Source organism: Urocitellus parryii, chromosome 6, assembly GCF_045843805.1.
Source record: "Urocitellus parryii isolate mUroPar1 chromosome 6, mUroPar1.hap1, whole genome shotgun sequence".
NCBI classification, from domain to species: domain Eukaryota; kingdom Metazoa; phylum Chordata; class Mammalia; order Rodentia; family Sciuridae; genus Urocitellus; species Urocitellus parryii.
The window spans coordinates 44,656,447-44,682,585 of NC_135536.1; the positions used below are offsets into that span (position 1 = coordinate 44,656,447).

Sequence of the window (26,139 nt, forward strand, 5' to 3'; positions counted from 1 at the left end):
TTTATCCTCAGTTAAAGTAAAAACTCATGCAGTAGGACATAGAAGAATCACTACTTGGATTTTAAGTTTCACATATAAGCTTTCTATTGTAACTAAGCAACTGACACATTAGACACCCCTTTGCCATCAGCTTACATTCTCTGAGAACTTAGGTCAGTGCCTAAAATAACCCTGCTAATTGTGAGGGGCACATGTGGAATGAAATTCCAGTTAGCAGTCTGGGAGCTGAGTGACAGAGCATTTGAAGCCTTACTGTGGTTATAGTTCATAACAAGCCTCTAAATAGGCCCAAAGTTCTTAAGTGGTCAGATATGGGAAAAAAGTCATGTGCTGTGTTTTAGCTTTTTTCTTTGTAAAGCTGGTTAACCAGCAACAACTGGTTAAAAACCAAATCAACAAGTTACAAGATCTGGGCTTTCTCTACCCTGCTTTCAACCTGTTGGGTGGTGGTGGTGGAGTAACCGACAGAAGCGGATGGCTTGCCTGAGAGACATGAAATTGCAGCAGCCTGTTTAAGACCCCACTGCATTTGGGACCTCTTCTTGCTGTGCAGTTCAGGTAGGCTGTTGTTTATGTGGAATTATTTATAAGACAGATAAAGGCCATTAAACTGTTCAATTCCAGAGCAGGGCATGCAAGTCTCAAGTGTCTCGTCTGCACAGAGCATGCCTATATTGCTGGGCACTGTTTCACTCACTAACTAGACAATATGCAATGAAAGTCTTCATATTTTTGTTACTCAAGGGGAGTCAAATTCTAAGGCATAAGGGAAACCGAGGGAGTTCACACAAAGTGTGATTATCCAGCATTTGATAAAATGCCTCCTTAAATTTTACCTTCCTCTTTTCTGTTTTATTTCCCTTATTCCATTTCCCAAAGACAGGCTTTTATATTTGTGAGGAACAATAGAAGAAAATGTAAAGCTTCTTAGATTTTAGAACATATGGTTTTTGTATATTTTAAACTATTTTAGGGTCTAAATTTTGTTTTTAGATTAAGATGAAAATCGGCACTAATCTTTTCCAAGTAGCCTCCTTTAAGCTCCTGATTGTGTCCACATCAGTGTAAATAACATAAAATGCTGTAGTTTTGTTGCTCTTCTTATTCCAAAATTGACCTACATTATAAAGTGTCAAATTTAGTTTGGCTACTAAGTATCTGGAGTGTAAAATAAGTACATAAATGTTGCATATTATACTTTGAAACTTCCATCTGAGTTATTTAATCCAACAGTTGTTCAAATTTATAAAATATACCTCATACAAAGTGACAGACATATTCCTAAAAAAATATGTAGAAACATAATTGGAGTGATTGAGGAGCTGAGTCTGTGTTAAATGAAGAGGAAGTCACAAATTAATTTGTGCTTTAATGGCGCTTTTTTTCTATCAGATTCTTAAATTGAGATTTACTGATATTGTGTAACTTTGTATAAACTTCTCAGGAACAAAAATTGCCTTTTCATTATCAAGTAATATATATGTATATGTGCATTTAGATATGTACATATACCTATACACACATATGCATGTGATCACATAAAGCCCTTCGGGGATCCCTAGGAGGACATCTGTGTGGTGGGATTTAGAAGTGGCCTATTAAACATATTAAATATTAAATTATACCTTTGGTGGAGAAAGATTTTCTGGAGACAAAGATAATGAACTCAAGAAATTAAAAAAATGAAAGTTGAAATTATGTATTATGTATGTCAATTTAATAAACTTGAAATAATGTGCTATTATTCTTGAAACGTATTGTACTATTTAAGTCTCTGGAATTATTAGCTTGAATGATATGAAGTTGCCAATACTTAACAGTTTGAGACCTGTAAAAGTAGCAGTCTTGAGTAGCTCAACCTAATCGTTTAATGGACACTAACTCATATTAAGGTTAGCCTTAATCTTCTGACAATAATAGTGGCAAGGGTCAGATAGTCTCATAAAGTATGAGAACTCTCTAGGTAAAAATAGAATCAAGAGTTGTTTCCTGTAAGTTGATCCTATGTGTGTGTTATATCCTTCTTTTGATTCTTAACTCCTTAAAAAAAAAAAAAAAAAAAACAATTTCTGCCAAGTGCTGCCTCCAGTGTTTATCAGATCTAGTATCCAGGCACATATGTCTTTAATGGCTGATTGAAATTCAGAAGTTGGGGTATATTTGAGAAGGTTCATTGCTTGTACTGACCAAATTTACATCATAGTTTAGGGTTTCTCAGTGCTTTTATTTTTTCTAATGTCCAATGATGAAACTTGAGCCATTGATTTGAGACCTACCTTCATTTTAAAAAATATAGGCATTTAGTGCTATAAATTTTTGAGAGGGGCTGGGGAAGAGAGGAAAAAAAAACCAAGAAAGAAACCAGGGAGTGAGTACCATAAAGTAATAGGCTTGGTCTTCTTCTATAGGCAAAAAGGCACATGCCAGGATGTTGGCTATCAGCAGTGAATAGTTCTTTTGGAGAGTGAGAGTTACACATTTTGTTCACTTTATAATTGTGATGTAATTTTTATGATTTATAAAATTCTATCTATGCAAGCCATATTATATAGAACAGAAGTTGAAAACACATGAGAAAATAAAACTGAATGCAACAATGAAAAAAGAGAGAGAGATGGAATTTTAATTTTTATTCACTCATTTAGGGATAACATTTTTAAATTAAGAAAGTTGTTTCATGCTTCAATTTGTTTGTTTGTTTTGGGTGCTGGAGATTGAACCCAAGGCCTTGTGCAAGCTGTGCAAATGCTGTACCACTGAGCTATATCCCCAGCCTTTGCTTCATTTTTTGGATGACTAAATTTGCATTTGACTTGATTTGATTGAAGTCTTATATAGTTCTTTGAGATTATAATTTGACCTGTTCAGAAGGTGAATGTGGTAAATAATAGAAGCACTGATACAAGGCTGGGGTTGTGGCTTACGTGGTAGAGTGCTTGCCTAGTATGTGTGAGATACTGGGTTCAATTCCCAGCACCACATAAAAATACTAAACAAAATAAAGGTATTGTGTCCATCAACTAAAAATATATATATTTTTTAAAAATTAGGGATAACTGGATCATACCTAGAAAAATTAGGGATAACTGGATCATACCTCAACATTGTAAAAGCAATCTATGATAAGCCACAGGCCACCATCATTCTGAATGGAGAAAAATTGAAGGCATTCCCACTAAGATCTGGTACAAGACAGGGATGCCCTCTCTCACCACTTCTGTTCAACATAGTCCTCGAAACACTGGCCAGAGCAATTAGACAGATGAAAGAAATTAAAGGCATAAAAATAGGAAAAGAAGAACTTAAATTATCACTGTTTGCAGATGATATGATTCTATACCTAGCAGACCCAAAAGGGTCTACAAAGAAGCTATTAGAGCTAATAAATGAATTCAGCAAAGTGGCAGGATATAAGATCAACACGCATAAATCAAAGGCATTCCTGTATATCAGCGACAAATCCTCTGAAATGGAAATGAGGACAACTACTCCATTCACAATATCCCCCTAAAAAATAAAATACTTGGGAATCAACCTAACAAAAGAGGTGAAAGATTTATACAATGAAAATTACAGAACCCTAAAGAAAGATAGAAGAAGACCTTAGAAGATGGAAAAATATACCCTGCTCATGGATAGGCAGAACTAACATCATCAAAATGGCGATATTACCAAAAGTTCTCTATAAGTTCAATGCAATGCCAATCAAAATCCCAACAGCATTTCTTGTAGAAATAGAAAAGAGAATCATGAAATTCATATGGAATAATAAAAGACCCAGAATAGCAAAAACAATGCTAAGCAGGAAGTGTGAATCAGGCGGTATAGCAATACCAGACTTCAAACTATACTACAGAGCAATAGTAACAAAAACAGCATGGTACTGGTACCAAAACAGGCGGGTGGACCAATGGTACAGAATAGTAGACATAGTAACCAATCCACAAAACTACAACTATCTTATATTTGATAAAGGGGCTAAAAGCATGCAATGGAGGAAGGCTAGCATCTTCAACAAATGGTGCTGGGAAAACTGGAAATCCATTTGCATCAAATTGAATCTGAATACCTATCTCTCGCCATGCACAAAAGTTAACTCAAAATGGATCAAGGAGCTTGATATTAAAGCAGAGACACGGCATCTGATAGAAGAAAAAGTTGGCTATGATCTACATACTGTGGGATCAGGCTCCAAATTCCTCAATAGGACACCCATAGCACAAGAGTTAACAACTAGAATCAACAAATGGGACTTACTCAAACTAAAAAGTTTTTTCTCAGCAAAAGAAACAACAAGAGAGATAAACAGGGAGCCTACATCCTGGGAACAAATCTTTACTCCACACACTTCAGATAGAGCCCTAATAACCAGAATATACAAAGAACTCAAAAAATTAGACAATAAGATAACAAATAACCCAATCAATAAATGGGCCAAGGACCTGAACAGACACTTCTCAGAGGAGGACATACAATCAATCAATAAGTACATGAAAAAATGCTCACCATCTCTAGCAGTCAGAGAAATGCAAATCAAAACTACCCTAAGATACCATCTCACTCCAGTAAGATTGGCAGCCATTAGGAAGTCAAACAACAATAAGTGCTGGAGAGGATTCTGGGAAAAGGGCACTCTTGTTCATTGCTGGTGGGACTGCAAATTGGTGCAGCCAATTTGGAAAGCAGTATGGAGGTTTCTTGGAAAGCTGGGAATGGAACCACCATTTGACCCAGCTATTCCCCTTCTAGGTCTATTCCCAAAAGACCTAAAAAGAGCATGCTACAGGGACACTGCTATATCGATGTTCATAGCAGCACAATTCACGATAGCAAGATTGTGGAATCAGCCTAGATGCCCTTCAATAGATGAATGGATAAAAAAAATGTGGCATTTATACACAATGGAGTATTACTCTGCATTAAAAAATGACACAATCATAGAATTTGGAGGGAAATGGATGGCATTAGAGCAGATTATGCTAAGTGAAGCTAGTCAATCTTTAAAAAACAAATACCAAATGACTCCTTTGATATAAGGGGAGTAAACAAGGACAGGGTAGGGACGAAGAGCTTGAGAAGAAGATTTACATTAAACAGGGATGAGAGGTGGGAGGGAAAAGGAGGGAGAAGGGAAATCGCATGGAAATGGAAGGCGATCCTCAGGGTTATACAAAATGACATATAAGAGGAAAGGAGGGGTAAGACAAGATAATACAAATGGAAGAAATGATTTACAGTAGAAGGGGTAGTGAGAGAAAAGGGGAGGGGAGGGGAGGGGAGGGGGGATAGTAGAGAATAGGACAGACAGCAGAATACATCAGACACGAGAAAGGCAATATGTCAATCAATGGAAGGGTAACTGATGTGATACAGCAATCTGTATACGGGGTAAAATTGGGAATTCATAACCCACTTGAATCAAACTGTGAAATATGATGTATTAAGAACTATGTAATGTTTTGAGCGACCAACAATAAAAAAAAATAAATAAAATAAAAAGCATTGATACAAATGGTCTGAAAAAAATTTGAATAATATTTTTTACAAAGTATTAATAATGTTAAATAAATATCATTATTAACATATGATATTGAGGTATTACATGACTTATCAAGTTTATCATTAAAACAGTTTGTTACTTTATATTTTAAAAGTAAATATTACTGTAAGTAGTATACATTGCATGTTTAATTGTTAAAGCATTAATCTTTAAAAAGAGATTAAACACAATATTCATGATATATGTTTTATTTTTTGGTACTGGGGATTGAACCTAGAGGCATTTAACCGCTAAGCCATGTCCCTAACCTTACTTTTTTATATTATATTTAGAGTTAGGGTCTTGCTGAATTGCTGAGGACCTCATGAAGTTGCTGAGGCTTTGAACTCGTAATCCTCCTGCCTCAGTATCCTGAGCTGCTAGGATTACAGTTGTGCACCACCACACCCAGCATGATATATGATTTTTAACTTTTAAAATTGTCACAATTGCAGTTGATTAGTATTCAATCTTCCAAATACTTATTTTTAAAAGCACATGTGTACCTGATTTAAAACTAGAGCTTTTAAATAAGAATTGGTATTTGTGTGAACTAAAACAATGCATCTATATTTAGCTATTATCTATGAGTTTAATTGTAATTTATATATCCAGAAATACTTGAGACTTAGATTTTGTTTCTTTTTTCCCCCAGTATCTATATGTTTAACTTAGCTTATACTAGATCTTTTACTTTAAAGAAAAGGGAGATGAGAAAAGGGAAGGAAAACTAGCTAACATGCTTCATTAGCTTGATCCATGAAATTTTCAACAGGAAATATAAACAGATTATTCTTCCCAGTGATTTTGCCAACAAAAGACTTGAATGATTTAATGGAGAAATAGGTACCCACACACATCCCATGACCTTTTCATTTGACAGATCATTATGAAGTATTTACTCTAGAATATTATTAGTATTTGTTTGAAAACAAATATTATAATGCATCTGAAGGATTCTTATTACAAGGGTAGTAGGAAATATATTTATATTGAAGTCAGTTACCATTTCTTATTCTTGTATTGTTATGACACTGAACATTCTTAACCTGCGTCCTTGGTTGAATGAATGGCACATTTACCACATGGGATGCACAGGAGTGAATGGTTAAAATTGCATCCATGCATCCAAGCAGGCTATATACCCAGAATTGGTATAGTGTTGCCAGCGCAGGTAGGAGTTGGAATGGTGAAGACTTAAGTATGCATGAATCTTCCCTGAATAGTTCTGTACTTGAGTATTAATTACTGCACGTGAGGTGGGGAGTCTTCATCAGGAAGGCTCAGTATTCACAGCTGTACTTAATACTACCTAACCTTTTTTCTTTTTCTTTGCCAGTTTTGTAATGTGTCTATAGTCTAAACATATGATAATTGTAGCCACCATCATGTCATGACATACTCTTCCTCCATCCCCTTTACCCTGATTTAGGGTGAACAAATTCCTTTTTCCTTTATCTTATCTGGGGCAGGTACGCATATAGGGAACTTTAAAATGGACTCCTGAAGGAACAAAGATTGAGCCCTGAGCTTTTCTCTTCCAAGTACATTTTGGTCTGTGTCACAGTATTTGGGAGAACTCTGCTCTATATGGTCATTCAGAGACTGAGGCTTCTGCCATCCCCTAGAAGTGCTATCCAATAAAAATTAAAAAAAAAAAAAACGACGAACCATGTATGTGAATAACATAAGGATTAAATTTTCTAGTAGCCACATTAAGAAAAGTTAAACAGGTGAGTTTAATAAAATATTTTTTAACCCAATTCAACATGTAATCAGTATAGAAATTATTATTAAGCCATTTTAAGTTCCTTTTTTTTCACAGTTTCTGAAATATAGTGTGTATTTTTATACTTATGTATATCTCAATTTGGACTAACTGCATTTCAGTTGCTACCATGTTGGAGCGTGCAGATTTAGAGGCTCATATTTCTAGGACCTCACATTCTCTGAATCCTGTGAATCTAGCCAGCAGACAAGGAAAAGAGTGAGTGCATGGAGGATCTCCAAAAGTGTCTTAGGGATTAGGTCTGGCACCAAAGCCTGTTACTTCCACCCACATTCACTGGCCAGTTCTCAGTTATGACCTTGCTTACCTGTCTGAGACACCTGGAAAGTGTAGATTAGCTTCACCGCAGGAGGAAAAGGAAATAGATTTGTTGAGCACTTGCAGTGGTGTCTGTACCACAGCAGATACATTATTATTATTAGCACATTTTATAAATCAGAAAACTGAGCCAAAGAACATTAAGTGATAGGCTAGTTAATGGGAAAATATAAGTAGAATGCAGATCTTTACTTCCTAGAGTGATATTTCTTCCATCTGACTGCCCTGCCTTATCTTTCCTTTATTTCTCCCTTGGCCTCCCCTCTAACTTTGTCCATGAGGATGCAGTGCTTGCAGTAAACCTGATGTCATCAATATTTTTATCTCATCAGTTCTCACTTAATGACAGTATCTTATTACTTACTGCTGTTTTAGAAAATGACAAGCAGCCCAGCATAATGAAGCAATATGCTTTATTACTAGATGGTTCAACTAATAGTACTGCTCTGAGCACCACATTATCATTTTGAGTGGGCCTTTTCCTTCTGCATACTGAAACTCCTCATTCAAAGCAAAGAATTATTAAGGTCCTCATCAAGCCATTTCAATCAATGTATAAATTGCACTTTATGTTATAATGAGCAGTCTGTTCAATTGAAGTTTTTAGCTTTTTAAAAGTGCTTAGAAAAATAGTAATGAAAATGCTCTTAATGGTGAAATTGTTGAATTGAAGTGCTTGGATAAGCTGCTTTATTTTGTAGATGGAAGGGGATATTTTAGATGGAGAAATGAGATGCTATTCAAAGCAGACTAGTGGTAAAGAGTGATGGCAGGCTGTGGACTACTGATCATAGCACAAGTGACCATCTGGGAAAGGTTTTACTACAGTGTAATTAGACAAATGCCCTTTAACTTTAAATTACCCACAGAAAATCTGGTTTTGGAGTTTGTGTTATCATCTAATATTTTTGAACATGAAATATATTTATAGGATTAAAACATTAAAATACAAAAATATATACAATTTAAGGTTCCCCTTCTATCCTCCAGTTCAGAGTGTTGGTTTTTCCACTAGTTTTTCCCTTCTCTACTCCATTTAGGTAGGTGCTCATTCTTAAATAAGAATTCTTGTACATCCTTGCTGAGGGCCATTGCCAAGTAGGAATGACGCATCGAAATTTCCTTGCCAGCGTACCCCATGTTAAATGGACTTGCCTTGGAATTTTGCTGTTGACATTGCATGTGTGTTTGAGAAAGGTGACCCTGCTCAAGGACGAGGGTGGATCCAGATTTAGGGTGTATCCTGCAGTTTGAGGAAGTATCCCGCTCCTTGGGTTTAAGGCATTCCCGATTTAAGACAAGTTTAAGGCATTCCCAGTTTAAAATAATCTGGGTTTAGGGAAGTTCCAGGTTTAAGGTGTACCCTGCGGGGGAATAGGGCATATCCTGCTGCCTCAGGCACACCCGATCCTTGAGTTCCCGTTGAGTTCTCCTGAGATTCAAAAAGTATTTGGAAAAAAGCCTCGTGGAGTAGGTGAATTGGGCGGCGGCAGAACTGGGATTTCCACAGAACGTGTTTGTAGAGGCCGGTGTGAGTTCGGGAATAAAGAATTGCTGCTTGAATCTACAAGGTGTGTGGTGGCTTGTGATCTTGTGCCTAGCCAAGACTGCGGCACATCCTTCTAGAAATATGCATTTCTAAGAACATATTAATATGTATTCTTACTTTTCTCCTATTTTATACTATACACACTGTTTCATGTCTTGCTTTTGTAACTTAACAATATCATGAAGATCTTTCTATGTCAGAATATAAGGGGACTTTTCATCATCATCAGTATTCTACAGAATAAATGGATCATTTTATTTAGTATCATATTAGTGGACATTTAGTCTGTTTCCAATCTTTGGATATTTCAAAAATATCCATGCATTGCCATAAATAGTCTGTCATTTAAGTAACTTCACAAAAAAGTGTAAATATATTGGTGACATCAATTTTCAGAAGTAGATCACTATTCAATGTACATATAAAAAATAGCCAAATTGCTTTCCACAGTTGTTGTACTAACTTACTCTCCAACCAGGAATGCTTAAGAAGTGTTTATTTTCAGTACTTTTGCCATTAGTTTCCATCATAGGTCAAATATCTTTCCTCAATGACTGGAATTTGAATCAAGAAGGACTTCCCCCACTTCAAGATTCTGCATATTTTTTCTAGTAATATTTACATTTTTTAAAAAAAAATTTGAACCTTTGGTCTGTTTGGAATTTATCAAAGTGTACAATTAAATCCACCTTAATTTTTTCCACACATTTATCTCATTGTTACATTTCCTCCTACTTATTTGAGATGTCTCCTTTATCATATACTCAAATAACCATGTATATTTGCATCTTCTTTTTTTAAAATATTTTTTTAGTTGTAGATGAACACAATATCTTTATTTATTTATTTTTATGTGGTGGTGAGGATTGAACCCAGTGCCTCATATGTATGAGGCAAGTGCTCTACCACTGAGCCCTAGCCCCAGCCCCTATTTGTATCTTCTTTTAGACTTATTCTTTTCAATTGTCTTGTCTGCCTTATTTGTTAGCTTTACACAGTTTTGATTACTAAAGCTTTATATTTTAATAATGGCTAGACTAGTCTTCCCTCACTGACCTTCTTTCCCCATTTTCTCTAGCTATTCCTGATTGTCTGTTTTAATGTTAAAATTAGATTATTCTCCTTTCCTATGTTACAACCCCTAATCCCACAAAAAAGGCAAGTCTATTGTTATTTGAATTAGAAATCACATTACATTTATAAAATGACTTAGGAAAGGCTGCTATTTTAAAGATATGGAGCTTTTCTATATAAGAACCTGTGTTTACATTTCATTTTAATTATCTTCCTCAGTAGTATTTTAAAGTAGAATATTTGCATTTTAGATTTATTAAAGCCATTTTATCTTTATTGATACTATATTGTTAATGGAGTATTTAGTTCCAGTTCCTAAAAGCTTGTAATTTGTATATTTTGCTATTGGTTTGTAAATATTATTTCTTACTTCACTGTCTGATTACATTTTTTGATTGTTGAAAATTTTAAGTCAGTTCTTGAGTTTTCCCAATCATATAGTTGTATAATCTTTGAATAGTGGTAGACTTTCCTTCTCTTTGCCAATAGTTACTATTCTGGCTCTGTAAGTTTTCATTAAGTTATTTTGTGGCAACAAATGACTCCCTATCCTTATGACTAACAGCAAGGTGTATTTGTCATTCATGTAACATGCCCATCACAGGGTGATACTCAACTCTATTCCATGTCCTTATCATCTGGGATTATACTAAGGGAATGGCTCCATCAGGGATGTGCTAGTCTTCTGAAATCAAGAAGAAAGAAGTCATGGCAGAGCCATTTGATGACTTTTAAAATTCCATCTTCTTCATTTCAGCTCACATTTCCTTGGCTACAACAACTCATGTGGCTAAGTTGTGATATCAATAGGAGGAGTAGGTATAATACTTTCACAGAGAGGAATCCTGGCTGTGAAAAAATCATTAATATAAAATCTATTATTAAGCTATGAACTTTGAATAATATAATCATAATTCATAGTTCATGTACTCAAAATACTTAATTCGTACCTATCTGTAATTGTCATTTTAATCTATCACTTGATTCTTACAGTATGAAAAAGCACAATTTATGTATGATATGTCAAGGTCATCGTACTGTCATGTGTAACTAATTAAAACAAATAAAAAAAAGAAAAAGCACAATTTAGTGGCATGTTACAATAAGCATTTATCTAGGTCATGTGTCTGCTGGTATTTACCATAGGCACCCGATGTAAGAGGTGACAGACAAAAAAACCTAGTAATCTGGGCTGGGGATGTGGCTCAAGCGGTAGCGCGCTCGCCTGGCATGTTTGCGGCCTGGGTTCGATCCTCAGCACCACATACAAACAAAGATGTTGTGTCCGCCGAGAACTAAAAAATAAATATTCTCTCTCTCTCTTTAAAAAAAAACAAACCTAGTAATCAAGATAAATAATATTATAATTTTTATTAGTATATTATAGTTATACATAATATTGGAATTCATTTTGACATAATCATACAAGCATGAAATATAATTTGCTCTACTTCATTTCCCAGTAGTTCCCCTGCATTTTTTTTTGAAAAATGAGTATAGATAAATCCATTATGAACAAAATATCAAAATTTTAAATAAAGGCAGGATCAATAAACAATGTTGTGCCAAGACATTTTAGAGCCTGAGGCAAATGGGAGAATCAGTAGTACTGATCCTCTCTTTATGAGCAATTATTTAAAAAGTATTTTTTAAAAAAATATTTTTAGTTGTAGATGGACATAATACCTTTATTTATTTATTTTTTTATGTGGTGCTTAGGATCAAACCCAAGGCCTCAGATGTACGGGAAAAGTGCTCTACTGAGACACAACCTCAGCCCTAAAAAGTATTTTACTGAGTGTTATGTTACATATTGTGTGCATAATATATATTTATGTATTTTTTGTAAGGCATATATTAATACAAATGATTCCATTTAGTTAATCAGTCATGAGGAATTTTTAGCAAATAAATGTAGGCCCGTTTGTAATCCTAGTTGTTAATATACTCAGTTTAGTTTGAGAATTCATTTTTTAATATCTATAGTGATTTCTGAATACTTTGATAGTTCTCTGTGATGCCTAATTTTCAATTTTTGTCATCTTATTTTTTTTTAAAACAGGCAAAACTTATTTAGGGTTCAGTTTTGGGTACTGAAGGGAGTTTCTGTTTTACATATCTCTTATCATCATAAACAGAGTTATGAAGCTGGGCATTAATCTTTGGTCAAAACCAAGAAATAAATATGAAGACAGAATATTCATTTTATTATGTGACTTGTGAACTTGCTTTGAAAGCTGTTTCTAAAGTATAATTCCAGGAATTTTTATTTTAACTGTATTTTTTTTTAAAAAAAAAGATAACTCCACAATATGACAACTTTGAAGGAAAACTATTTTTTGGTGCATAACATTAATATAGCTCCTCTGTCATGTCAGTCATTTGAATGAATGTTGTAAGATCTTGGTGGATAGGGTTGGATCATATACTTGGTAGAACTATTCTAAGAACACTGACTCAGCTTTGTACATTATAAAACAAAAGTTATAGTTCCATTTTTTTCTGTCATTGGGAATAAGAAATCATGGAGAGTATGGTAAATATCTTAGCCCCAACCATATCCACATAATCTGTCTACTGCCTCTTCAGCCCAGAATTTAAGTCATTTTATGGTTCTAAAATCTGGTCTTTGTTATGTTATATAAATATAAGTATCAAGACACACATAGACTTATTTGCCAATTGGAACAAATAGTTTATTCATGCATCAGTAAATCTCTGAATGGATTAGTTACCCAGCCCTGATTCAGAAATACACAAAAGTATATTTAAAACCAAACCTGTGTACCAATATATCAATAATAGATAGTGTTTTATGACATTATGACTTATTAACTGTATTTTATATGCATATCCTATTTTAATTCTTTTATCCTAAAGAAAATGTCCATCTCTTTTTTGGTGTATGTATATATAATAATACACACCCATGCACACACAGGCACTTCTTAGAAAAATCTCAAGAAAAAGGAAAAAAAATGTCTAGGTGCATGCCTAAAAACTAGTACATCCCCAAATTATATAATAGGGGGAGACAGTGGTAACTAGCATAAAGTAAATTAAATATATTAGAGGTTTGTGTTAGCACAGTTATGATGTAAAATTCTTGACCATCTTTTTTTGGCATAGTTATGTAGGTATCATCTGTCAGTCCAATAATTGCTTATCATTTTTCAATGAAACAGTTAGGGAATCATAGCATTTGTAGAATTATTTATAGAAAAGTAATCAGGCTTGTTTCAGAATTTGTAGTCTAACATTTGTATAAGGCACTGTTGTAAATACTAAGATAATTAAGGCACAATTCTTCCTCTGAAAGACTTTACCATCCATTACCTCAAAGTGAAAAAAATTATCTTGTTCTTAAGTGGAAAGCTTTATAACAAGCAAACTAGAAATATTAGACTCAAATTAAGTTTTACATTTAAAATAAGCAAGGGTGATGAAACCTCAAGATGCAACACCTGGGTGCCTGTGCTTGTTAAGTGGTGTATTCCAGCATTAGAACGTACCTGGCTGGCTAAGCACATTATAGCAGTTTTTTTTTTTTTCCATTCCTGCCCTTCTTTTCCTCCTCACACCCACAGCAAGCTATTTCACTCAGCTGTGATATATTCACCATTGAGAAACAAGGTGTAATTAAGTGCTGGAATGACTGAGGCATGTGTTGTTGGAGTAAAGAACAAAGAATTCAGTGTAGCTGAGGCCAGACATAGTTAGGGAAACAGGGCTTGAATCAGGCCTTGAAAAAAGATTTGATTGGGCATAGAGGTGGGATGGGAGGGCAGTTCAAGCAATGGTGATACCTTGAGCAAAATGCAAGAGCCAGAATGAGTCAGGCTTATTTCAGGAATAGCATGAAAACTATCTTCTCTGAAATGAGGATCTGGGTAGGAAGTGAAGTTAGCAGGGGAGACTGGGAGGGAGCCAGTGGGGTCTGAAGGTATAAGCTGTGGCCTGCAAACCCATAGACCTGGGTTCCATTACAAGCCAACCTGTGTCCTTGCAAGTCATTGAGCATTCTAAGCTTCAGTTACCTGAGATACAAAATGATGCTTTCAGACTGAAAAAAAAAAAAAAATCTTTAAAGGTATCTTGTGGTTCTTTTATGGTAGTCCTTGATAAGTTAGAATAAGGACTTTTGGATCCATCCTAACACTGTGGAACCTTTAAGTTTGTTCTGAACAGGGGAATCATATAATGAAGGTGGAGGGAGATCACATAATGAAAGAGGCAGTTGTTGGTATTAAACTCAAAAAGGATGAGTGCCTTGGGAAAGGGAATGAAACATACCAGAGGAAGAAAACCAGCTTGGAAGCTAGGCTAGTCACTCAAATGGGAGCAAGGAAATTAAAAATAGAAATTAAAAGAAGTGGCAGATACTAGAATAATTGTTTATTCATTATTTATTGATTAAAAAATACACTAGATTCCTGGGGATCCAGTGATAAGTAAAACAGAGAGGCCACTATTCTGGAGAACTTGTATTCTAATTAAAGGAAATTTGGCGAATGACGAATAGGGTGCTTGTGCCTTTAAGAGAGGCATAGTCCAATGTCCAGCTACAAAGAACTGGCTACATAAATGTTGTATGTTCATAAAATGGAATATTTGGCAGTCATAAAGAATAATGAAACATTAATTGACATGAAAAATATTCATATTATGCCATCAAGTAAAAAAAACACAATATAGAACACAATCTAGAAAATTGTGTACCATTTTATATGGAGAATACAGTTATTGGTGATTTATATAGGTACTCTTCATTCAGTAATTGTTTATTGAGTGTCCACTGGGTGCCAGGCATTGTTTGGGGGTCTAAGGATAAGTGGTAAAAAAGAAAAAAATGATAGATATGATCCATATTTAAGTTTGTTCTGAACAAACTTAAAATGATAGATATGATCTATAATTAATATTTAGTCTTTTATATTTTTTTCAATGAACTCATGTTATTTCTGTGGAAATACAATTTTTTTTCATGTTTTTAAAAATCCTCCATTGGCCATTGATGCTATGTGTAAGTTTGTTCCCAGTCATCCTTGACTGTACAAGTGGAGTAGAGGATGAGATTAAAAATGACACTGTCCTGTCCTGTGTTTTGTCCAGGTCTTATGCAACTAAAGAGGTGGCTCCAGGACACCACTCTATTGCTTGGGGTAGGTCAGGGCACTGCCTGTCCTTTGGTGTCCAGAGTGGTCAGAACTCAATTAGTTCTGGCTCCAAAGCAAATAGAGTCTTGCTGATGAGACTGGGATTCTGTTGGCTGTTTATAGTCCTTCTAAGGAGCCAGTGGTTCCAGCCCTGGTGTCTATTTACATTCCCTGTATGTTACTTGACACTTTTTTATTCCTGTTGAAGTTGCCTCTCCCGGAAATCTCTATCATTCCATAAGCCATGGCTGCTGCCCCTCCAAGCAGCTGACCTCCCACAGTTTGAAAAACAAAATGTATTCTGGCTACATTAAAAGGGAGTTTGGGGGTGAGTTCATGGGAAAGGACTTGGTGATAGTAGTTTTGTGGGCAAATTCACTAAAGGGGAGCTTGGGCAATCACCAGATCCCAGTGCTTTTACCTTTGTTTTATTTTCCCCTCCCTCTTCCTAGCTCTTTTCCTGTGAGAAGACACTACTAATAGTGTCTCTGCTTTAATGCATTCATCATCACCTCGTATTTTTAAAATGCTGGATCTTTGTATATATGCTGAAAAACAAGCAAACAATCCACAAAACCCACCGAATTATTTTATTTCTTATAATAAATTATAATATATAAACAAACAGATACATATGAAGCAAAAAATCACTTACAGTTCCTATTCCCCAGAGATATATTGGTATATTTTCTTTGTGTACTTTTTTTTTTTTTTGCTTTTTACTCACATGATGTTTCTCAGCTTTTGTTCCACCACTTATATTGCCTATTTATAGATCTTAGACTCATCTGTACCAGTATTTTCCATGTAGATAGGCCTATTTGCTCTGTAGAGAACAAATGCTAGCATAATGAAATGCTTAATTACTTTTTTTCCCCCTCAACATCAAATGGCCTCTTGGCCCTTACCATATAATAACAGAATGTTTGTTTATTTCGAGAAAGCTTCATTTATTTTACAAGTCAGTTCTAGCTCCAGTGAGGGAAATCACTGGAGTCAAGCTAGCCAACATAATTCTCACTTTTTGGAGCTTTGTAATGAAACCCCAGGGGCAGGTTAGCACAGAGGTTCTCCTGGGGTCACTGATAGATCTTGACCTTTCACTAACTCAAGGGAGAAAAGAGGAAAAGAAGTCCCTCTGGACAAAATCATCCTACACATACCTTTTACCTCTGTTTGGAGTGTGAGAACTATCTTGACATTGTGTGAGCACAGATCTTCCATAGACTGTGAGCAGGTGGACAAGCAGCAAGGACAAAACTTAATTACAGAGTTCACATTTTGTTAGCTTCAGAGATACATTTTTTTTGGTAAATTTCCATGTTTTTAGTGTTTTCTTTCTGATTATTGAGATCAGCCCTTTCCAGAGTAGACCTCTATTCACCTAGCTTTCTCTGTCAAACCTTGGCTTTGCCTCCCAGAGTCTAAATTGTTAGAAAGATGCCATGAAAATTCTAAAGAAGCAAGATATCTGCTTAGGTGTTCCAGATCTTCCTTTATTTCACTCTGTTGCAGAAATCATCTGCTGCTACCCTCTTGTCTTAACTGTTAGTAATCCCTTTATGTCTCTAATGTCCCGTACTAGTTCACTGTCTTCAGCCATCTACTTTTGGCCACACATTTTTTCCTTCTTTCACAGAGCTAAACTCAGTGCTCACTTGCAGTAACTATCTCATTTTAAATGTTGTTATGTTGTGGCTATGAGGTGTCCTCATAAAATTCCTGTGTCAGTGCAGGAATGTTAGGTGGTAAAATGATTAAATTGTGAGAGCTGTAACCTCATCAGTTCATCCTAGTTCGAATAGGCTGGGTAGAAACTGTAAGCAGGTAGGACATGGCTGAAGGAGGTGGATTCCTGGGGTGCGTATCCTTGAAGGGTGCATTTTCCCTGTGGTCTCTTCTTCCTTCCCTCTCTCTGCTTTCCAGCTGCCATATCCTGAACAGCTTCCCTCCATCATACTCCATCATATCCTCCTTCTACCATGATGTGCTGCCTTACCTTGGCCCAGATCAATGGAGTCAGCTGGCCAGGGACTCTGAAACTGGGAGCCAAAATAAACTTTCCCTCCTCTTAAGTTGTTCCTGTCAGGTATTTGGTCACAGCATAAAGCTGAATAACACGTGTCTTGCTCATTTTTCTCTCCTGCCTGTATATTTTTTTATAAACATGAATAGTACATTCTACTGTTTGTAAGTCACCTGCAAACTGCCTTTTTTTTTTTTTTGGAATTTAGGTAAAGCCTAAATCATAGAGAAATACTATAAGTTGTCTCATCCTAGTAAATCTCTCGTGTAGTCTTTTCTTATGTTTTCTGTATCTCCAGCTTGATTGTCCCTTTTTTCTTTAATTATGTACTTTATTTATTAATATACTATGTACATCTGGATTTTTGCTAGGCATTTCATAGAATGGTTTCTGTCTGCAGTTAAGTAGGTGTGGGATAGACATAAGATTTAGGGTGCTATAAGGAAGAATTTGTTAATCATGGATTAAATGTCGAAAGGAATGAGTTGAGGTTTAGTTGGTGTTTGTGCTTGCTCAGAGCTCATTTATTGGTCTTGCTTTTCCTTTTGTATGCTTTCTGAAACTCTGCTTATTGTTTGATAGGAATAGAACCCTGGGTGTGTAATTGGAGAGAAGAAAATTCTTCCTCACTAAGTTTGTGGTCAATTTAAATAAGCAATGAGTTAAAATAGACTTTATAGATACAAGTAATCTGGAAGTTTGAAGAGTCTGTTGGAATTGAATTTGTTTCTTAACTGATAGCTGATTTCAAAAGTAAAGTACATTGTCTTTTGAGGAGATTGAATCAGTGCTATAGGATTATTTGAATGGACCTTTCCTCCTCCATTTTGGTATGTCATTGAGCTATTAATAATGGATGGTTGGTGCATTTCTTGGTCAGATATGTTATTTTGATCCATTTTTATTTCCCAGAGGAACCTCTGGAAAAGGGCAATGAGAGTAGATTTAAAACCACATTATTGGAATTCAATAACTTTCATCTTATTTTGTGTGTCTAGGGCTTGCCTAAGAGTAGTTCTAAAATGGAGAGTCAGTTGAGCATGCAGCAGGCAAAATATCAAAACAGATTTTCTTAACTAAGATATAAGCTGAATTCTGTATTTTAATTTGGGCTTTGATGCTCAGCATTAATTTTTTCAGAAAATGTTCTAGATTTTGCTCATATTGATTCTCCTGGGTGAGGGGAACAAATATCTACCAGTACAAATTATTTGGATTAATGAAAATAAACATATATTTATATATATTAATTATAAAAGTTATATATTCCAATAATTCATAAGAAATTGTGAAAGATTGGAATTTTAGTCATGTAAAGTATGCCTCCAAAGGAACACAAAGTCTTCAGATGTCTTCACTCTCCCAGTAATTACCCAAAGGCAGAAAGTAGGAGATTCTGAATCACAGGGTGTCAGGGTCAATCCTGAAGTGACAAGGTCTGGCTTTGTCAAGTGGTGAAACCTGCCTTCAAAAACATCTCCTCCCTTGTGGGTTTGTATGAAAACACAGAGGAGGTTTGGTGACCTATTCTGCTGTGCTGTAGGACAAATCGATTGATCAAATTAAAAGGGAGAAGGGGATGGGTAATGTTTACATTCCCACTCTCACTTCTGTTCTTTTATCTCTATCTATCTCAATCTTGCTAAATTTAAAGGGGGGAAAAGCAATAAAAGTCAACAGAAGTCTTAATAATCAGCGTTAGTGAAGTATTATTTATCTGTTGATACCTGACTGATAAATAACATTTGGCCACATGACATAGAAACTTAAGAGAATAAAAAGAAGATAACTATGAGTGAAGTAATAGGTTTCTCCTTATACAAAGAGAATGCTGGGACTCTAAGTATCCTGTTGATTTGGCATTGGTATGCTTCGGCTACCTTGATATTGTAGTTCATATTATTATTATGCATAGTTTGACCTGCATTCTTTGATTGTTGTTCTGCCTTGGAAATAACTTTACTCCTTAGTTGTTTAACTTTTATTTTTTTTATTTCTCACAAAAGAAACAAATTTCCAGTGGTGAAAGTTTAAAACATACAGATTTGTGTTTTAAAATAGTATGATGAAAATCATTTGTAATGCTGCCACCTAGAGAAAATACTATGAACAGCTTTGACATCTTTTAAAATTCTTTCTGAGTATACATAGCTACTTTTTTTTATAGAACTCGTTTTTATTTTTTATAGAACTCTTACAACGTTTTCTCAGTTAAAAATATATCTTGAGGGCTGGGATTGTGGCTCAGTGGTAGAATGCTTGCCTAGCATGAGTAAGGCACTGGGTTCAATTCTTAGCACTGCATATAAATAAACAAAATAAAGTACATTGACATATATATATCTTGAACATCTTCTTATGCCATTAAATATATTTTGCCACATCATTTCTAGCCTCTGTATTTTCTCATCATATGGAATAAAACATCATGTTAAACCCATCTCCTCATTAGATCTTGTGGTTGTTATAATTTTCACCATTATGAACAACTCTGTGATAACGTTTTAGTTATTAAATCTATTATTGCCTAAAGAGAAATTCTCAGAAATGAAATTATTGAGTCAATAGGAGGCAATGGGAAGTTTCCAGAAGGTCACTTGAGACTTGAATCTCCATCTTTCCTACATGAAAGGGTGACATTGGCTTCAGAATCTGAATTGATTGTTATCTCACTTACAAGGTCCTAACCATGTCCTCTAAAATTGGCTCTTCATAGGATTTTATTCCCATAGGTTTCATTCCCTGGTCCCCTGGTCTAGACTCTCAGATGTGAGACTTAAAAACTTGTGTCTGTAATATTAACTCTCAACGGGCATGTTGTAGGTGTTTAAATACAAATCAACAGCCAAGCTAGATGCTACGGATGTTTATACGGGGGAGGAAGATAGAAACACATCCTTAGATGCTGTGCCATGGACTTAGTGATCTAAATATATAAAAAGTACATCTAAGAAAGAGGTTGACCTAACCAAGGTCACACCATGAATCAGCAGTGAAATCCCAAATAGAACCTGGATCTCTTTAGCTTCTTTCTCCTCATATAAAAAGTATTTATGAAAAAGAGAAAGCATCTATAAATGAACTATAGAGCTCTTTAAACCTAGAAATGCTTCAGAGAGTCTTTCAACAGAGTTAGAAATTTTCTAGCGTAGATATAATAAATCAAAATTGGTATTAGATATTGATAAATATTTTGGAAGGTAAATTCTTAAATGATTATAAAGTAGAAAGAGTAGTGGGTGATATATAGGCAGACGAAAATGAGACTGAAAGGAATATGTGTGTTTGTGTTGCTGATTGGGGGAGAGTTGGAGGGTGGAGAACACACCATGGTAACTGAGGAAAAGATAACTAAAAAGACTGTTTAAGACTTTAACCCTGGGGTGGTACATGATGGTCTCGGCCCTAATTCTGAATGAACTATAATTCTTTCCTTCTCAGTCTGGTGGTATGGATCTGCTCTGTTATTCAGAACCTAGAGCAGGGTGAACTGCAGGAGCCACCTTTTCAGTATCCCTGAGTCAGGAAATTTAGGTCTTCTGATTCCCAGTGTAGTGTTTAATCTACTAATGGCAGGAAATAGCAATAATTTTACAAGAATTTTTTAGAGATATGAAAAAGGTTTTTGGTAGCTATATTTTCAATTTTCATTAATGAATTGTACCAATGTATTAAAATAGTTGATAAAGAGAATCATTTTCTGATAGTTATTCCAACTAATAAATAAAACATGAGAATATCAACCTCTTATGAACCCTAAAGCATTAACAGATCTATACACTGACCATCAACTACCAAAATAGTTGATATCATCAGCTTTCAAAAAAGAGCACAAAAAAAAAATCAAAATTAAGTGCGTTGATGAGAAAACACAATAGTAAATACAGTATTGTCAAAAAAATTGAACTTACACTAATTTGTCCTCAGTATTTGGCTGTCAATTTGTAGGAAATAAAGAGGACAGAGGAACCAACATGATGGACTGCTTCATGTGGCTTCAATCAACAAATCCAAATCCTGGGGAACTTGCAGGTCTAACATTCCAGGTTCTTTAACCAATAAATTATATGAAAGAAAGCAATTCAGATGGAACCTTCAGATTACAAGAGACTTAAAATATGTATCAAGTTAAAAAATGTGTCTGGGTGTGTATACTTGAGTGCTAAAACCAGAAACAGATCCAAGGGAGTGATTTCTGTGCAAGTCAGGACAGTGGTCACTTTTGATGGGATGTAGGGTCTGTGATGGGGAGAGGACCCATGGAAGTACTTCTGAGATGGCTGGCCAAGTTCTAAATTTTGAGCTGGGTGGTTTGTTCTAAGAGTGTTTGCCATATACAATTTATTATGTCACATATATAGGGATAGATAAATAAAGTTATGTACAACAAAATAACATTTCAGTTAACAATTGGCTGCATAATATTTAATCCATAAGATTAAATATAATGGATCTGAAAAATTCCTATTACCTCATGATGCTATAACTGTTCTAGTATCATAGTGTAACATATTATATTTTATGGTAATGCTGGTGTGAACAAACCTTCTGCACTGCCAGTAAAAAAAGTAGAGCACAGACAGGGGCTGGGGTTGTGGCTCAGCAGTAGAGCACTTGCCTAGCATGTGTGAGGCCTTGGGATCGATTTTCAGCACCACATATAAACAAATAAAATAAAGGTCTATTGACAACTAAAAAATATTTTTAAAAAGTATATCACAGACAATTATAAATACTTATACAAATAAATATTTGATACTAGACAATTATGTATTAATTAATAAGTATTAATACTAGGCAATTATATATAATTTGCCATACTTGATAATAAATGATTGTTATTGGTTTCTGTATTTACTAAACTATTACTCATTAAAGTATATTCCTATTTATTAAAAAATGTTCACTGTGAAACAGTATGCTGTGTTACACTAGCAGCAGCCTCATACAACTTGTGTTTATCACATGACTTCATTGCATCAGGCCACATCCAATGATTGGCACCTAGGTTTATGCAAGTACACTTTGGGATGTTTGCACAATAATGAAATTGTCTGGTGACACATTTTTCAGAATGTATCTCCATTGTTAAGTGAGTATGGCTCTTTCTATATTTTTTGTGGTATTCTGTATCGGTTTCATTCTGTAGTAAAACTGTGAGAGAAAAAAGAGGCATGTTAGAAAAACCCAAAACCCTGACTCTGCTCTAGAGATTATCATAACACTCTCAGCACTGGATAAATAAAGTTGTGGAAATTATTTTCTGGTACATGAAAAATGTAAATTATACCTTTGATAGACCTGTGTAATGTTAGTAGTGTTACCTTTCAGCTTGCCTAGGGCCTTATAGTAGTAGCTGCAGGCTTGCTCTAGTTCCTGTTTCTGTGCTAGTCAGCCTAGATAGATGACCCATTTCTGTCCCTGGGTTTTTCAATGTGTTGTGCATAGAAAACCACCACATGCTTAAGAAAATGTAGGTTATTTGTTTGGTCCCAGCTACCATCAAAAGGAGGCACCTAGGAATTTGCATGATAAACAAGCACATTGCTATATAAAAAACACCACTGACTTCTCTCTTGATTTCTGTCTGAGGCACTACCAAAGCATCAGTTCTATAACTATGTCTTGGGAAAAGTACAAATCTTCTGAGAATTTCCAGATAAATCTTTGAGAGTCAAGGCCATAGCTATGACTTTTATTCATGAAGTAACTCAGATTTTTTATTATTCTTTGAGTTGGAGTCTTGCTGTATTGTCTAGGCTAGCTTCAAACTTGGAATCTTCCTGCCTCTGCCTACCAAGTAGCTGGGATTATAGGCATATATCACTGCATCTAGCTGAAACTCAGGTTTTGAACCTATATTTAGTAAAGTCATATAGAACAGTGAATGTAAATGAGTGATGAAGTTGTAAAACAATCTCTCCATAGTGATGGTCAGTTTTCCTCTGAACATTTTGCTTAGTCCTCCCCCCACCTCACGCCCGCCACACACACACAAATAAGTCAGAATTTGGGATTTGAGATTTAAAGTCATAGTTAAACCAATTAATCTTATGAAGCTTTTAAATAACAACTTTAAGCAAAACCTTTTCAAATCATGGAAAGCAGTACAGTTCACATCTGGATAGATCAGGTTTGACCTACCATTACTTTTTTTTTTCCTTTCCTTTAATTGGTGCTGGAGATCAGACAGAGGGCCTTATAAATACTGGGTAAGCTCTGTACCACCGAGCCACACCTCCAGTCCTGGTCTGCCATTGCTTCTAAATGGTCCTTCCTTAGTTGAAGGCAAAGAAGATTTTCTGCAGCATGAAGGTGAAGTATGAAGACTGCTAATGTATTCAGTATCTTCATCCTCCTCTTTCTACCTCTTTCCCCACTCTTCCAAATCTGCATGCTTTTATACACTTCTCGTAATCAAAATAGGAGATGATTCAATCAATGTCAATTACATTTATTGACCATGTGCTGATAAGTGTGGATATATTTTAAAGAGGAATCAGAACCACTACTTGCTTTCCTCTTGATTTGTGAAATATATTTTGTACAACTGAATTCAATTCTGCAAACATCCTTTGAACATTGCCCAATGCGTGGCAGTATCCTAGTTATGTGACATTATAGATGCAAAGACAGGACACATTTCCTACCAGTAGGAATGCATAGTCTAGTCAGGGAGATGGATGAGTGTAATTAATTATAACAACAAAATCATTTCTGCATAAATTATCCCATTCACATGATTTTAGCAGTAAAAAAGAATTACCATTACAGATTTATTCAAACTTTTAAGAGAAGTACTGACGATCATAAAACTCACCACTCTTCCTACTATTGTCTGTTATAGCGACTACATCTAGAAGAATGGAGTAGAAGAAAAAAATGTAGTTCCATTAAAAAAGTGTATTTTTTAGAGGAAAGAAAAAAAGGGGTGATCTGATTTGTGTTTTTTAGGACTTGATCATTATTATAGAGTAGTGTTAGGTTCACAGCAAAATGAGAACCAGACACAGAAATATTTTGAGTACTCCGTGCCCCAACATAGGATACCCCGTTATCAACATAAGCCACCAGAGTGCATTTGTTACAACTGATGAGCCTACACCAACATATCATTATTATCCAGAATTCATAGTTAATATTAGGTTCACTCATTCTATGCATTTTGACAAAAGTATAATGTTATAATATATCTACCTTTATGGTTTACGAGATAGTTTCACTGAAATAAACTCCTCTTTGGCTTACCTATTTTACCCTTCCTTCCTTCCTCACCCCAAACCTCTGGAAAACACTGCTCTTTTTACTGCCCTAATAGTTTTGCCTTTTCTATAAGGTCATGTAGGTGGAATCCTATAGTATATACCCTTTTCAGATTGGCTTCTTTCACTCAGTAATAAGCATTTACATATTTCATGGATTGATAGTACTTTTTTTAGCACTGAATAATATCCATTATCTGGATGCACCATGATTTATTTATTCATTCATCTATTTAAAAACATTGGTGGCTTCCAAGTTTTGGCAGTTATGAGTGAAGCTGCTATAAACATCTATGTTCTGGTTTTTGCATACACATAAGTTTTGGACTTCTTTGGGTAAAAACCAAGGAGCATAATTTCTGGGTTGTATGGTAAGAATGTATGCATAGCTTTGTAATAAAACCATCAAACTGTCTTCCAAAGTGGCTCTACCATTTTGCATTCCCATCAGCAATGAATGAGATTTCCTGTTATTCCTTACCAGCATCTGTGGTTTCAGTGTTCTGGATTTCGGCCATTCAAAAGGTATATAATGATATTGCATCATTCTTTTAATTTTCATTTCCCTAATGACATATGATGTGAAGCATCTTTTCATATGCTTACTTGTCATCTGTATACCTTCTTTAGTGAGGTAGCTGTTAAAATTTTTGGCATTTTTTTTTTAACTGGGGATTGAATTCAGGGCCTTGCACTGCTAGGCAAGCTCTCAACCACTCAGCTACATCCCCAACACCTTTTATCCTTTATTTTGAGACCATGTCTTTCTAAGTTGTCAAGGCTGGCCTTGAACTTGCAATCCTTCTGCCTCAGCCTCCCAAGGCACTGTATTACAGATTTGCACCACTGAGCCTGACAAGTCCATTTCTATTGTTTTAATTTTTATTTTCTTTTTAAAAAATCTATTGGTATATTATAAATAATGGTAGGATTAATTGTGACATATTTTTACATGCACATAACATAATTATATCAATTTCATTCCATTGTACCTCTCTTGCCCTTTCCTCTTCCCTCCCCTGATTCCTTTCCTTTATTCTACTGGTCTTCCCTCTACTTTGATGAGATTCCCTTTTTATTCCTAGCCTCAAAGTCTGTCTCTTTTCTCCAGTCTGTTTTTGGCACCTTTGTCAAGGGTCAGATGACTGTATCTGTGTGGATTTGTCCCTTTGTAATCTGTTAGGGTTTGGATCTAAAAATGTTCCCTACAAAGCTCATGAGAGAAAACATGTGACCCTTGAATTTCAAAGTCTGGTTTATTGCATTTAACATGATGCTGTCCATGTCCATCTATTTTCCTGAAAATGATATAATTTCATTTTTAATGGTAGAGTAAAATTTCATTGTGTACATATACTATATTTCTTTATTCATTCATCTGTTGATGGACATCTAGGCTGGATCCATAACTTTGCTATTATGAATT

At 35.2% G+C, this 26,139-nt stretch overlaps 1 protein-coding gene across 2 annotated transcripts in view; it reads left to right on the forward strand.

Moving 5' to 3' along the window:
- Positions 1-225: 225 nt before the first annotated feature.
- Positions 226-26,139, forward strand: part of Akap6 (A-kinase anchoring protein 6) — a 321,551-nt gene continuing 295,637 nt past the window's right edge. For both annotated transcript variants that reach the window (XM_026413799.2, XM_026413806.2), the window contains exon 1: positions 226-558. The gene's annotated coding sequence lies outside the window, so the exon portion shown is untranslated. The remainder of the gene's footprint in view (positions 559-26,139) is intronic.